The 6,329-nt window shown below is 34.2% G+C and overlaps 1 pseudogene; it reads left to right on the forward strand.

Annotated features, from left to right (window-relative positions):
* The first annotated feature begins 920 nt into the window (after positions 1 to 920).
* On the forward strand, positions 921 to 4,994 carry LOC142506134 (thylakoid ADP,ATP carrier protein, chloroplastic-like; annotated as a pseudogene).
* Positions 4,995 to 6,329: the final 1,335 nt, after the last annotated feature.

The following is a 6,329-nucleotide window of genomic DNA, read 5'->3' on the forward strand; positions in this document are numbered from 1 at the left end:
GGATTATGAATCATAATAGGATAAGGACTCCTGATATGATCAGGAATCGAGTCTTTTAAGTATTTTATTGAGGGTCATGTGAAAGAAATCTTAACAATGATTTAATTTTACATATATCTCTATAAATGTATTCCTATGTTCGAACTTTAATTTTGGTAGTAAAGCGAGGCTCCACAGAAACTCCCACCATTTCTCCATATAAATTTCCGGCTGATTGTCCGGGAGTCAAAAAAAAAAGAAAACCTCATTGAATTCTATAGCCATCTCGGACCGACTAATGGCCCTTCGAATCAAACCTCCAAAAATTGGGAATCACTTGTAGAGGTTATCACGAAGAGGAATCTGGAGAATTTCCCCCGCAATGAAATCATCCAAGTCGTTCTTAGTTAGTTCAACATCCCATGAGCCATCCTTAGTATGAAAATATTAATTAAAAAACTTTGCTTGAAGTGTGGACTTATAAAGTTGAAGTCGAGAACCAGATCTACAAAATTAAACAAATACACAAGTTATATTAAATTAAAAAGCATGAAATTTGGTGGAGTGGGAGGGGAAGGTAATAACTCATCTATACTAGAGAAAAATGAGAGAAATTGCTGAAAAAACAAATGTTACTTAAATCACAAAACAGTCATTCATTTCTTGTAAACATTGCTCATTATATCGATCATCACTTCAAAAATTAAGAAAAAAAATGTATTCGCAAATTAGTTATTTATATAATAAAATTTTATTAATTTCAAATATAAAATTATTATACTACTTATTTTGATGGATCTTACTTAGTTAATAGTCATGCGATAATGGGCCCAATAGAAAGACCACTAGTGAAGCCCATTCCATAATTGGATGGATCAGCCCAATTTCTTCTTGTCTGCCCGCCCATTGGAGGCAGCGCAACAAGGTCAAGAACTGTGAAGTGTCCTGAAAAGATGTGTAGCGAACGACCTACACTGCTATGGCGAAGAATTCCGGGTCTTGACCCGAACGACGATACCAAACCCGACCAATGCGATTCCAAATGGTTCATTGCAGGCTGCCATGGCAGTGGCGGTAGGCGTGATTTTTCCTGTATTTCGGTCTCGGAGAAGAGGGAGGGGAAGGACTTCTCGACGACGTCGACTCAGCTTATCAAGCATCCGTTGGCTTTGGATGCGTTGGTTCCTAAAGACGCCGCGCTATTCTCCGCCGGAGCTGCCGACAAAACAGTCAACTCGCCACTGGACCGTATTAAACTACTTATGCAGGTTTTCTTTCTGCCAAAATTGTGTGGTTTGTTGATTCTACCTGGATTTCATATGCATTTTTACGATAACAATTTTGCTACTGAAATTTTGCTTGTCATTTAATTTTCTCGGTTATTTCAAGTACCTGAATGATGCTTTATTAAAATATTAATTCTTCATGTTTTGCTTTCCACTGATTTTTGATTCAGTAAAATTAGGGTGTTATGGTGTGTATTCAATAATATTTTTGCCACAGCAAGATTAGAAAGTGGTAATGCATTATCCTCAACAACAGATTATTTCAAGTAATTTTCTTCTGTAGATTATATGTAAGAATTCGTAAAATGTCGAGTTAAAATTAGAGTGCTTCATGTGTCAGTGTAATAGTTGCATTGTCCGCAGCGACGGAGCCAGCAAATTCAATTAAGAGGGGCGAAAATGATTTTTAAAAATAATTAATTATCAAAATTATACAAGTATAGCATTTCACCTATACGTATAAAATAGTTATTATTATTATATTTGTATTATGTTCATATCACTTTTCTTGTTTTTTATTAATAAAAGAATTTTTATTGAGCTGTATCGGTGGTTGAGATGGAGGGAGGGGGGCGGTGTGGGTAAATTATTTAGAAAAAAAACTGTTATTGAAAATTTGGAGGATAACATACTAGAGATGGGTAAAGTTGAGGAGGGCGGGTGCAAACACGGCTCTCCGGTTTCATATCATGCAGCAACTGGGACGTATTAATGTTTCCTAACGAATTAGTTTCCTGCTGATAAAGTAAGACCTTTGTATTCCTATATGGTGAAGAGTTCAGTTTTACTTCATTATTTGTACATTAAAATTAAGCAATGAATCTGAAGATCTTTCCTTATTGTGATTTGTCTTTGTTTTATATACTAAAAGTCTAAAAGATGACATCTTGAGTTTCGAAAAAAAGGATGAATTTTTGTTTTGATGTTTATCTGTTTTTTCTCTAATTTTATGCAGACTCATGGACTCAGAGCTGGACAAGAAGGTATGAAGACTGGAATAGGATTTATTGAGGTATCTCTGTTGAATACATGCCCCCATAGCTTTTTGCCTAACAAGATTCCGCATTTTACATTGTTTATATGAGGACCAGAACGAATACGTACTTTTCCCTTTTGAAACCATAATGTGGATGAAGAAGCTAGTGAAAAGGGATGTTTAAAGCAATATAAATTTGTTTGTTAATTTTTAGAGTAGCATGAGAGACAATGAACTTGTACCATACTCTGAATTCAAATAAATATGACAAAAACAACTTCATTAAGGGCCTTAGATGCATCAGCTGTCTTACTATTTTTATTTAAAGTGGCGAGTCCATGTGCAGTTTCGTCTGTATATTTTCTTCTGATGCAGCATGACATCTCCGCATGACTTTTGAGTTTAAACAATAGGCTTTGTCTTTGATTGGGAAGGAAGAAGGAATAAAAGGTTACTGGAAAGGAAACCTACCCCAGGTTTGATGTTTTGTGCCCTTCATAAAACTCAAAAAAGAGTGGGGAACTCTCCGTACTTGGTAAGACAAAAACTCTATCCTACAGGAAGCATATTATCAGATCATCCATGCATTAGAATGATGCAGTTTTTTTTCTTCCAAAATTCAGAAACTTTTTCAAGGAAAGGATGGGGAACTCTCCGTACTTGGAAGATTAGCAGCAGGTGCTTGTGCTGGCATGACTTCAACTTTCGTAAGTAAAATTAGAAACAAATTGCCAACTGAGAAACTTACTAGATCTGAGAAAAGGTTTACTCTGTGCTTTCCATGTTGCTGTGTGAGGACTGTGGAGTGAATTTAGCTAGTGGGTTTTTGGAATTGTTCAGATAAAGTCACAAGTCAATACTATTTGCATTTGATCGGGTGCTTGTTCATGGGACTAAATCAAATATTTGGAAGGTCACAATGTTACGCGAAATCTCGTCCTAACTGTCACCATACATCCTTTCATGCACTAAAAACCAACTGTTAATCTCTATTTGCTTTCAAATTGCCCAGGTAACTTATCCGCTGGATGTCCTTAGGTTGAGGTTAGCTGTTGAGCCTGGATACAAAACTATGACATTGTTTTCTTTTTCACATGCGAGGGTGCTTTGCATGTGCTGACAAATTATTGCATCCGTTTTTCTTGCAGGTTGCCTTAAACATGACAAAAGAGGAAGGTTTTGCATTTTTTTATAACGGTCTAGGACCTTCTCTTATCGGAATTGCGCCCTTTATTGCAGTGAATTTATGCGTTTTTGACTTGTGAGCTTAAATTATTCTAGAAGTTGTCCTGATATATTGCTGTCCAGGCAGAATAAGCTTGAGGTATGTGGACTTAAATTGAATCTGTTCTGAATGCCAGGGTGAAAAAGGCTCGCCCCGAAAAATATCAAAAAAGGACTGAAGCATCCCTGGTGACAGCACTGGTGTCAGCCACTGTAGCCACAACCTTGTGCTATCCTCTGGAGACAATTAGACGACAAATGCAAATGAAGGTTACTCCTTACGTGACAGTTTTGGATGCTTTTCCAGGTTCAACGACACACTGCTTACTCTACATCAAGTTTTGGAATACATTTAGAATAAGTTCAATCTGTCACCTTTTTCTGGTAGTTTTTCATGACAAAAGCATAAACTTAATTCATCTGATGCATGCTCTGGATTTATGTGCTGTATATGAAATGTTGGTTGAGGTTTTACTCCCCAATGTGATGAGTGAGCGAACTTTAATTGAGCACCCTAAATTGCTCTCTTGTCATACCATGATTCTTCAGCATTTAGGCACAAGCAGTTTATGCAACGTTGCCATGTACTCTTTACCTGTGCCCCCATTTACGATGATTGGATGAAATCGTGTACTGAATTTAATTGAGTAAGTGTATGTATTCATTTATAAAAGCTAGAATAGTGTGATTAGAGAAAATAATTGCCTTCATTTTCTTGTATTGTTTGCTTGGGTACACAAGTTTATTCCCACTGGAAGTTGCTAATTGACTGGACGTTGAACATTTTGATTTAGGCATTGTGGCACGTGATGGCATTGTGGGACTCTACAGGGGTTTTGTGGCAAGTGCATTGAAGTCCTTATCCAACAGCAGGTTTGCATCTCTCTCTTTCTGACAAACATATGCACAATAATTTAGACGCTGGGGGTCGGATTTCAGGAGATTATTTACCTTTATCAGAATCTGAGGCAATGTTTGATTTCGTTTTGAAAAACAAACCGAAACTGAGTTCTCTCATATTGTTTTATGGCTTCCTACAAAGCTAACAAGTTTGCTAATAGTTCCGTTTTCTTTTCCAACCCCATCTACAGCATTAGGCTTACCACCTTCGATGCTGTCAAGAGTCATTGCGGCTGCGGAGAAGGAATTTCAAAAAATTAAAGACTAGAATCAGAAGAAACAAGAGGAAGTTGGTATTGATAGTCTTGTCTAAACCAATTCATGGAAATCTTGTTTTCGAGAAAATCGATTTTTTGATGAGTTAATTCTATATGAAGCTATTATTCATATTCCTGCCCGTGTATTTCTAGGATTCGTTTTATTTGTATTTTTCTGTTGGTGGTACTTTGGTCTATGTTTTTGGCAATTGTCTATGCTAAATCGGGTGTTTTTCAGTTTCACCCCGGGTAGCCTGGCCAAGTCTTGACCCTTCATTCCTTGAAACATATGCCATTAAAATGAGGGATGGGGGAGTATTTGTCCAATTTGTAAATGGAGGGATCTTAAAAATATAAATTTTGCATGCTGTGTTGTCGACGGAATCAGTTCTTTGACATGTGTTGATTCTATAGTTTAGTGAGATATTGAATGAATTAAGCTATTACTCATGTATATTTCTTCCTGTGTATTTCTACTATTCTTTTTTAACTGCTATAAATTTTATGAAAAAATATCTTAAAAGAATAATCTATATTGTTTTTAATTTTACTTTAATCTCTACTTCTTTTAAATTTAAATAAAAATTATTTGATAGAAAAAATATTTATGTATGCATCACGTGCAGAACGTTCTATAAAGTAATATGTTAAAATTGATTACTTTTAGGTTCGATGACGAATGGATTTTGTAACTAGATCTGAAAGCAAAAATTTATGTTTTAAAAAGTAACATTTTTCATTTTGAAATAATCATAACCTTTGGCAAATTAACATGCTATATATTAAATGTTTCTCATAGCTATTTTGAACAACCGGGTGAGTATTCCATGGTTGTTTTGTTGTCTTCTTCACATTAATGGATGTTAAATAACATAGATTCTTGTGAGATCGTTTCATAAATCAATTTTGTGAGACGAATCGAACTATAAAAAAATATTATTTTTTACGTTAAAAATATTACTTTTCGTTCTATGTATTAACCGGGTCAATCCGACTTAAAGGAAACATATGATCCTCACACCTGATAGAATCAGATCGGATTTTTTTTTTAAAAAAAATAAATATAATAAATTTTCGTAAATTGGTGGATCATATTAATGATATGAGGTTGCATTTGAAATTTGGATCGATGGATTTCAAATATATTTATATTTAGTTTTGTTGTATTGAGAAAGACCATAAACTTCGAATTCATCACTTACATGTTTATATAGTATTTCATTTTAATTATAATTGATTTAATTTTACCATAATGATGTCATTTCAAATTTATTCTACTTTATATTACTAATTTATAAATAAGTAATATGTTAATTTAAAATTTAACTCTTATTTTATCGTAAATAATAAAACTATAATCAAAATATATGGATTCATCGATCCAAACACAACCTAAATTTTCAACCAAAATCGCGGGCTCAACTAGAGCAATTCAATCCCAATGTTTGTGCTTTATAGATAGATTTTTTCATATGGTGTGATCGTGTTGGTAAGACCATTGTATTATGTAATTACATTTCTTTTTTTAATAAATAAAATACATTTTTATTGATAAAAAAAAATGTCGACAGTTTTAAAACTGATAGAAATTATTGAATTATATTCATGAATGATTCAATTTCAGGCATTCTTTCTCAACTTGTGATACTCTTTTGATAGTTTGTTGTAATTCAATTATAAACGTCGAAAATTCCATTAAGTATATTT

The sequence above is a fragment of the Primulina tabacum genome, chromosome 10 (assembly GCF_025594145.1).
Source record: "Primulina tabacum isolate GXHZ01 chromosome 10, ASM2559414v2, whole genome shotgun sequence".
NCBI lineage: Eukaryota > Viridiplantae > Streptophyta > Magnoliopsida > Lamiales > Gesneriaceae > Primulina > Primulina tabacum.